Genomic DNA, 11,036 nt, shown 5'->3' on the forward strand with positions numbered 1-11,036 from the left:
AATGATAAACTACCTTAAATAACCCTAATTAAAAAATACATTAAAGATCCAAAATGAATTTAAACAAAATTTTAAAAATTTAATTCTTGATTTAATTTTTAAGCATGCCCATATTCTTCTTATTCAAAATAATTTTTATTGATATCTTTCAAATTAAATTTAGAAGATCTGCACAAACAAAATAAAATAAAATAGTAATTATACACAAATATTAAAGATATCATTTACATTTTGAAATTATAAATTTAGATAGCTAAAATTTTAAAATTAAATATTAGCTAATAAAATTAAATAATATTTAATTAAACTCAATTAACCTCAAATAAATATTAAAAAATTTAAATTAAAAAAATAAAAATATATAAAATTATCATTTATTACCGAACAAATTGAGATGGGACAAGCATGAACACCCTTAAGCTGAAGAAATAGTTCTAGCAATAATAACAACCACATGAAAAACGATTTAGTTCATGCTATTGGAGAGATGACTACTGAAATGAAAGCACAAGAAGGAAAAAAAAAAAAAAAACAACTACTACTATTAAAAAAATAAGCCGCTATCATTGCTCTGCGGGGGTGAATGCTTCAGGATGACCCATTGTCTTGGATACACGTAGCTGAATGAAAGGATAAGGAAGACCAACGAAAGAGAGCATAGAGATGAACCTACAGGGAACAAGGGCCTCTTTTTGTTGCCTAAAATATAAATTTATAGTGAAGTGTAATTGCATTTTTTTTAAAGAAAATTCTCTTAATTTATGAAAATTTCTTTTCTCTTTATTTTTTTTTCTCAACTTCAACTGAATTTAGATATCCAAATCCAAAGATTTCAAATCCCATTAAATTATTAATATATTTTTTAAAAAAGCATTATTTGCCTAAAAAGCTCATCAATTGTTGCTTTGGGACATCCGATAATAATCTCATTAATTATATCCGGACCCCAAAGAAAGATTCTTATCCAAATTCCCACGCAAATATCAGTCAGGGGATGTATCAGGGTTCTTTATTGAATGTAAAGAGACATATTTAGCTGTCATTTGTCCAGAAAAAAATAAGTGAGACCATCATATCCGGAGAGAAAGTTATGGAATCCAAAGGTTGATTACTTGGTCTTGTGGTTGGTTTAACAAATAAGTGAGACAATCATATCCACAGAGAAATTTATGGAATCCAAAAGTTGATTACTTGGTCTTGTGGTTGGTTTTTTTTTTTTAATACAATTACCTATTATTTATGAACCAAGCTGGATAAGACTGCATTAATGAGCTTTTCTAATAAATATTTAACACAACTGCATATTTAAAATTCAAAGTCAAGATCATTGATTAAATTAGTATAACCTTTTATTAGTTGAACTACGTGCTCATTGGTGTCTCCTGGTTATTCTTAAGCTACTGGCTGTATATATATTTAAAAAAAAAAATCAAAAGCTATGAAATGGCGGTACAAAAAGCGTGGGATGGACTATAGAGGAGCATATAATACACACTTTGTTTATCTTAATCAATTCCTTTGCAGTCTAGTGAAGACTAAAATTAAAATTAAAACTGAATATAAATATCGTGAGTCAACGTAGTTAGTCAATTCGCACACTTGCATTATTATTGGATATTTATTTTAGAGCCATGACATATGGCAAAGCTTGGATTTATATATATCAAAGCTTATTAAGACTCGAGTTCATCTTTGTTGAAGTGTTTTCACGTACCCTTTCACTTTCAATGATACAATTATTACATGAATGGATAACGCATATCATAACTGTATGATGGAGATTACCGGAGTTCTCTAGATGATGACATGTTTACTAAATTTCCCTCTTATCCCGGGGGAAAAAGAAGGGGACATGCTAGTTGGTGATTACATCTTAATTTTGAGGTGTCATGTTTTTGTTGGATTAATTGCAAATATATCTTTTTTAAAGAAAAATATACATATACGAGAGATTAACCCTTAACCACTTGTACCCCACTCCACTCTTACTAATGACCACGCGAGCTAGTTCCTAGTGGAACCATTATTAAGGGGAATGCGCATTCTGTACTCATCAGTCGTGCTCATCAGCCCACAATGATGATCTTGACCCTTCATTTTATTCCCAAATGATCTTTGTCATTAATTTTAAATTCGTTTTTAAATATTTTAATATCATATTTGTGAAAATAAAAATTATACAAATTTTTAATATTAAATATGAATTGCTCTCAGTGTTCACTACATGATGAGTACTATCATACACATCACTATACACATTACTCCTGACAAAATTTGGACAATCCAAATTGACATTTTTATTTTTATTTTATATTTATCAAAATAAAAATGCATAAAAAAGATCAATTTTTTAATAAATTTGTTGATTATCAATCTTATTAGTTTAGATTTAATCTGAATAGCCCAATTGGATATAAATTTTTTTATATCTTTTATAAATTGACTACCAAGATATATTATGGATAGTTTAGATATAATTTGAATGATCCAATTTAATATTAAATTCTTTTATAATTTTTACAAATTGATTATCTAGATATATTTTAGACATTCAAGATTTACTAATAATTCTTTATTATTTTTATTTTAAAAAATATTTAAAATATTTAAAAATTAATTTAAAATTAATGGTAGAGATCATTTTGGGACAAAATGAAGGATCAAAATGAGCTTTATGGGCTAATGAGCACGCTGTATGATGAGCACAGAATGTGGATCCTTGTTAAGGGTCACGCTTTTTGAGCTACTTGTTTAGACTCTGTATTTTTTGAAGACTGAGCTTGAAAAGAGAGAAATTTTACATAAAAAGAATTTTTGACCTAGTTCTTATAAATCCTTTAAAAATATGTTTAGGCTCAAACTAGTCTTTTAGACCTTATATTTTTCTTTTTTATTTTTAAGTTTTTTCCTGGTTATCATGTGATTGAAAATGTAGAAAATTGTTTGGTTGACATTGTTGATATTACAAAATAACATGGTTGAAATTATTTAATTTATTTTTATTTTTAAATTAATATATGAAAATGACATGTTTTTTAAAATTATGTATTAACATAATTAACAATTTAAATAAAAAATTTAAAATAAAGTTATACGGCTTTTGGACTTGACTTGCTAAGCCCTATCGATGAGAGCCATATTTATTTATAGACTTATGGACTTGAATAAACTTTTTAAAAATTGAGTTTATAAAGGTTGAGTTTATAAAAATCAAGCCAATCCTTATCTCCAGTACGGGATGGTATACGTGCGGATATTTCAAAGGGAAACTTTAGTCTCATTCTCTTCAGTTTGGTTTGATTTGTATCTTAATTGATTAATTTTGCAAGCCTATAATTATATTACAGTTTTAACTTTATTAGTTGTTGTAATCATTGATCATTCTCTCTCACCGATCTTAGAAACTATATATATACAGTGGAGCTCATGGCCTCTTGAGTATATAAACTAATTAACACTTATCCTATATTCTAGTTAGTTTTCTCCCTTCCCAAATGCCTTATTTGGTTTATTATATTTTCTATGATGTAGTTATAATCTCTATTAATTCTAGAAAAGTTTGTTTAGTCATGGGGATTAATGAAATAAAATTATTTAAATGGGAGGTAGCGGAATAATGCTTAAGGGATGATACATGAATTTAGAAATTTAAATTTAAGATATATTATATTTATTATTATTCAATAATAATTATTTTTTCATTTTTTATTTAAGATAACAATGTGTCTTTTGTCCGTAAAATTATACTAATTCTTACAATTGGGCCTTAAGTTTTTTTTATATGAAGCCCAAGGATTAAATATGAGAGAGGATTTTTGATGTTTTCATAAGCTCAATGCACTTTTGCCACTACGTGACCAAGAAATAGGCCTGGCAATTTTACTTGCAATAAAATAATGCTTTACAAAATAAAGATAATGAATTTATTTTATCAACAATAATTATTCCATTCTTGACATTTGTGTTAAGCAACATCTCATGTTCATGCCAACAGGGTTGGGTATAATAGTAAGAGCTAATTTCTCACCCTGTAGTAAACTAAAGTTTGAATTATCACTAAAAAAAATATTTATATTTAATACACAACCGTAATTATCTTCAATAAGAAAATATTTATGAATAATAAATAATTTTTATGTTCATATTCTATAAATAAAAAAAGTGTTCATGAGTTGGGCAAGCCGAGGTTGACCAAACGAGTACTAAATTGGGTGGTGCAACACAATAAATAAATAAACTCTTTCAGAAAAATTATTTCATTTGTTAATAAAAATTAAAAAATAACTTTATACTTGTCCAAAATACCGTTTTTATTTAAAAAAATGATGTCAGGATCAAAATTAGAATCTTTAAAATTCTGAATATTTAATTATATTTTTATGTTTATAAAATATTAAGTTAAGCCATCAATTCGAAATTTTTAAATATTAATTAAAACACTGAAATAATAAAAACTAGAGCCTTACCCAATCAAACATTGCTAATCCAAAGTCCAAACAGCAGGGTATTTCTGGGTCAAAAAAAAAATTCCTACGGTCTACAAGGTCTTTAATGCGAGCCCTCCCAATTTTTGGTCAAAACTTGCTAATGCTAGTATTTGAAAAAAAAAAAAAAAAAAGGAAATTGCTAGTATCATTGCTTACATCATCATTATGTGACTATGCTTTTTTTTTTTTTTAATTTTAAATTTATAAAAATCATAAAAGAATTTTAGTAAATCTGCTAGATCATCAATTTGAACAGCTTATATTTAATGTGAACGATCTTTGTTTAATATTAAATTTATATTTTCAAAATATATTAAGATATTCAATGTATAAAAATTATAAAAAAATTTAATACTAAATTAGATCAATTAGATTAAATATGTGCTGTCTAGATTGATGATAAACAAAATTATTAAAAAAATTTATAATTTGTTATTTATTTTTATTTTAATAAATATAAAATAAAAATAAAAAATTTTAAATTTGAATTATTCAAATTAAATATAAATGATCTAGATTTTGTTATGGGGATGCAAGAGAGAGCAGTAAAAGGATACTTCAAGGGAGTGAAGCTGAGTGCAAGAATCTAAGAGCTTGTTTGTTTTTTATTTTTAAAAATTATTTTTTTTTGAAAAAAATTTAAAATTTATTTATATAAGTGTTTTTCATTTAGTTGTTTCTAAAATTGTTTTCATTTTTTTAAAAAATAAAAAAATAGAAACAACTTTAAGTTATTTTCATTTTATTTTTTTTAAATATATTACATTTGATTATTAAAAATTATAGTTATCTTAACCAATTTTTATTATTAATCACCATCATTAATTGCTTGTAACCATCACTATCAGTTTTTTTTTAATTCTAAAATTATTTTTTAATTGACATAACTAAATGAATTTTCATTTTGTTTTGTTGTAAAATAATTTTAAAAACTTTATCACAAAATAGTTTTTAAAAATAATAAATAAAAACAGCAACCAAACAGGCCCTGATCCTTCAAGATTTTTTTTTTTTTTTTTGGTTTTTGCTTTGGGCGGCCTGAAAATTTTGTTTTAATTTTTTATCCTAAAATTTTGTTTATTGACTACCACATTTGACACGGTTTTCCTCGTATGATGTTTGCGCCACAAAATTTTTATCATTATATTTCAAAGCTGCGTGCGTGACTTTAAATTTGTCCAAACAATTCTTGGTGTGTCTTTAGCATGAAATGTATTATGACAATTCCATTCTTTCTTCCCTTTTTTATGAACCATTATTTCTTCCATTTTAATTGGAGTACATATTTTTATTAATTGGAATATTATCTATGGGATATATCATTCATGAATGTTCTTCTGTGGCTTTTAGTTGTTTTTTTAAAGATGAAAATTACACTAAGGATAAATAATAGTAAAATATGATAAGAGCCGTGTGGATAGTAGCTAGACCTAGTGATGAAAGAACATAAAGCCAGTCAAATTCGAAATCGACTGGGTTAAATGAAAATAAATATGAATTTTCTTTTTTTAAACAAGATATATTCTTATAGTTATTTTAAGAAAATAATGATTAATCAACTCCTAGCTGTCTTGGATTTTAAGTTTTTAACCCAACATTTGACATGTTCATATGCATATATTTGTGCGTGTTTCTTTTTTTATGGGGAATAACTAAGTTATAGGTAAAAAAAATTTAAAAAAAGAGAAAAAATAACATCCAACGATTATCTAAGTAAATTATTCACAGATAAAGATCAATACAAAATGAAATATTGTTAAAATGAAACGTATAAGACTTATTATTAATTCTTGTTTGTGACCAATTTGCTTGAATGGTCTTTGGATGTGACCAATTTAGAGTAGGCAATGGGTTTAGAGATGGTACATTTAGATATAGTTAACTTATTACTTTTAGAGGTGGTTAACTTTTTATGTTTTTCAATTTAAAATTTTAATTTGTAGAGACAACATTAGAGATGACTATTGAGATTGCTTGTTTTAAAACACGTATTATCTGTCTCTAAATCCTTCACTATGGTTTTTTTTTTCTGGCATTAAATCCATTCTACATTTATATTATGTCTCGAAGGCTGTTGCAAGTAGGGAGTGATATAATCTGTCTCTAATTGTTGTTTCTAATATCATTTTTTTTTTGTAGTGAGCATAAAGGAGACATAAGGCTTGGAGTATGATGATTTTAAGTGCTTATATTGCCAAATTTTTGTCAAGTGTAATGGGATATGATTAAAATCATGTTTAATGTACTAATATTGATGTTACAATTAGAAAGGGATAATACATAACAAGATGTGACTCAAGCATTGATTCTTTCTTACTTTAATTGTACATCCTAATTGGCATTGGTAATTGATCACCTTTTCTTTCTAAATAATTAATACTAGATTAACATTATGGACAATGTATAGGACTCAAAATTTTGGATACTTAAAAAAATATGTGGGTCTTAAACAATGTATAGGACTCAAAAAAATTTTAAAGAAAATATGTGGGTCTTAAAATCTAAAAATAAATATTAAAATAAATTTTAAATATTATTTTAAGATATCTTATATATTAAAAATAATAAATATTATGACAGTATAAATATTTTTTATTTTTTAAAAAAATATGTACTAATTCACTCAAATATATGATATTTTAGTATAAAATAATTTAAAATTTAAAGAATTAATTAATAATTATATATATATATATATATATATTGTAATGACCAAGAAATTTAGGGAGAAAAAAGAAGGAGAAGAAATAATAAAATATTTTATTGTATTTGTACAATTCTGGAGCTACTATTGTGAGTAAGAATGCAGTAGTGGAGCAACGCCTGCCATGTGATTTTGAGATTTTAGGTTCGAATCCTTACAACGCAGGAGAATCATATTTATGTTTTTCATTGATGAGAAATTACCAAAATACCCTTATTGAAATCTGCCATTCTATTTCTCTTCTTCTCCTTTTACTTCTCTTTCCTGACCCATTTGTGCGAATAGAAACGTGAGTCTGAATCCAAAAATTTCAAGTACCCTATTCTGGATTTTTCTTCATCTTCTTCCTCCCTCCCGAGCTGGCTTGAGTTGGTCCATGTGAGAGCCAGAGAAGTGTGTTGCTCAAGATTTCTGAACCTTTAATTTGTGCTCTAGTTCACCGTTCTCTCCCTCTTTGAAGTAGCCCATCTCTGTCGTGGAGAGGTACTGGAGTTTCGCTTGTTGCTAGAGCGCGTGTTCTCTTCTCCTTTTTGCTGCTGCTCGATATTCCTCATCTCCTTCTCTTCCGCTCTTCCATGCTTTATGTTTGGATTTTCCCCTTTTGGTGCTGCAGATTTTCTTTCTCCCTTCCTCTTCTTAGTTCGTTGCACAGGGTCTACTCCATCGTGGTTTTTTTTTTTCCTCTGTTTCGTTTTGCTGGGTAAAGGTAAGAAGCTTTAGACACTTTCAATATTGGTTTTGCTGTGCACATGAGTGTGTTCTGCTGTTGCTTTGAGTGAAGTTACAAAACTTTGGTGTACGTTTTGCTGCTGCCGTGCTGCTGTAGGAAGGAAGAAATTCAGAATTTAGCTAGGAATTGATCTTAAAGTTTGATAATGATACACTTATAGGTTATAATTTTTGAGTTAAATCAATTTTATGTGTGGATTGATTGATATTGAAGTATTTGTCAGGGTGAAATTGGAAGAGAATCACTTAGAAATACAATTTAAATATTGGTGTTTATAAAATGTTGAAATATTTGTTAGAGGAAGTTGCAAAAAAATTTTACTTTGAAATTTATAAGTATTTATTTAAATTCTTGGAAATGGATTTTCTTGAACTGGGATTGGTTATTGATGGGAATTTGTTTTGTAAAGTATAATCATTATGTTAATATCTATCAGGGAAAGAGATTTAAGGAGTAAAGACTTTAATTAATTTGTTTGGAAACTTAATTGATGATGAAGAATGAATTTTGATTTATTCAAGTTGATTGTAATTGTACTATAGTGGGGGGAGGGAGGGGGGGAGGGAGAGAGAGAGAGAGAGAGAGAGAGAGAGAGAGAGAGATTGTTCATCTAATGGAAAAACCTATTAAAATCTTATTATATTTGATAGGGTCACTATAAAAAGAAAAAACTTAATTGAAGTTATGAGAAGAGAATTTTGGATTTGGGAAATAAACCAAGTAAGCAAATAATGTTTCTCAATAATTAGAAGTTATGGTCTTTTTCTTACTTTATTTTTCCCTTATTCTAAATAATTTTTCCTATTATACCTTTACAATTAAGTTGATTTAAAGTACATAAATATCTTATTTGTTATTTAGGTTTATTTATGTAGTTATTCTAATGGTATTTTCCTTTTCTAAAGAGCATTATACATGCATGAATCAGATAAATTATTTATGAAAAGATTATTTGTACTTTACAAATTAAAGGACAGTTTGAACTATAAGAATTTTTAGATTCCATACATGCCAAAAATGTTTTATAAGACTGAATACAGAACACTAATTGCTAACGACAGTTTCGTTAACCTTTGGCATGTCATGTAACACACCAAATTTTTTTTTTAAAATAATTTAACTCAACCATAGTTGGGTTACAGCCACCCAACACATTTTTATATCAATAATTTCAATATAAAATATTTTATAATTTGCTTCAACTCATACACTATGACATTTCAGATAAATTTTTACCTCCCACATGCCATTAGGCTAAATCACATTTGTCCATCCTTATACTCCCAACAAGTAAAATAAGTAATTTAGTCAATTTTCAACATAAGCCAGTTATTTGGCCTTATAATCATGCCATTTTAACCAATCCAAAGTAAACCAAATATTAAAATTATAGTCATCCAAATTGTACCAAAAATAGAAATAGTTTGAAAGGCATGATTACATTTATATATTCATATAATTGACAATAAACAAAAAGCCCTATTATTGGCAATATAACACATTATAAATCATAAATTAAATACCCAAAAGAGACAGTGAATCTATACCACTAAGCCTCTGGGACTCCTCCACGTGTCACTCGTGGCTCTTCTCCTGAAAATTGTTAACCACATAATAAGACTCAAAAGTCCCAGTAACCAAAGCCAATTTATGATAGTGTATACAAACAGTTAAGTATGTGCTTACTAAGAGAGAATTAAAAATAATATAATTCTAACAAATATATAAAATATTACAATATACACAAACAACCATCCTTATATCCCTCCATTAACCTCGAGCCGTAGCCCTCACTCGGTGCTAAATTACCCGACTAAAGGTAGATTAGCCCGAGCCCTTACAAGCCACCTATTGAGCTCCAATAGGGGCGTACCACGTGGCACAAAAATACAACAATAATAGCAAGTCTCCCAACACCTCCCACAATAATCAAACAAATTCATAATAATATTGCACAATTATACAATATTACAAAATTCATAATTTTCTCAATAATCACCTAATTAACATGAAGTAACACTAATCACAAATTAAAAGCATAGTTACCTTGTGGCTTTTTCAATAAATTATTCCTTAAAATTTCTCTCTCACCACAATCTTTACCAGTAATACAATCTACAAATAACATATTATTTATAAATATTAGTTTTAATTTTTGAAACTAATAAAATAATTCTAATAATAGAATTAAAAATATAACATAATTCTTAATCTCAATCTTAATACAAATCTATAGTTAATACTATTAAGTAAAATTTTTAACTCCTCTTTTAATTATCAATAAACATTAATAATCTAAAAATCAACTTCTAAACTAATTTCTGTTATCAAAATTTTCTTTTTATTTCATAAATTCGTACCTAAAATACCCAAAAATTAAAAATTGAGTCTCTAGCTTAGAATCATAATCCTATAACCATAATAATTCATTTCTCATCCCAAATAATCATCTAAACCTTAATAAATCAACATATATTTTCAGATCTAGTTTAAAATTTGATCCATAAGCCACAGATTCAAAGATCATCAATAAATTTATATTCTAGAACATTTATTATACTACTGACAACCTCAAAAATCATATTTATTCAACATAAATTCATCCCTCTTCCAGATCTTAAATTTTCTACCACTACAAACTCATAAACCAAAGAAGAAGGATGATTAAGAAAAAATTTTAGAACACTTACTTAGTCTTGAAAAACTTAAAATCACACCCTAAATATCCTATTAAAAACTCTTACCTTAAAACCCAGCACTGGTGAACTTGGCTCACAGATGCTCTCTTTGCCTCAGCTCACGCACGAAAGAAGGAATGAAGAAATGAAGGAACAGGTGAGTTTTTATAAAAATTCAATGGGTCTCACATATTTTTTTTATTTCTTCTTTTCTCTCTCTCCCTTTTTATTATTATTATTATTATTATATATACGTAATGATTGCAGCACGCGGCGTCGAAAGCATTCTTCTTCTTCTTCCCTTTTTTTTCACACCTTTTCTTTTCTTTTTTTTATAATAATAATAATTTAATAATATTTTTAATTAATTAATTAATAATTTTTTTTAAAAAAATTTAATTTAGAATTATATCCTAAGTTAGATTTAATAATTATTT

Source organism: Prosopis cineraria, unplaced genomic scaffold (genome assembly GCF_029017545.1).
Source record: "Prosopis cineraria cultivar Desert tree isolate PC_DT_omini unplaced genomic scaffold, ASM2901754v1 PC1, whole genome shotgun sequence".
Taxonomy (NCBI): domain Eukaryota; kingdom Viridiplantae; phylum Streptophyta; class Magnoliopsida; order Fabales; family Fabaceae; genus Prosopis; species Prosopis cineraria.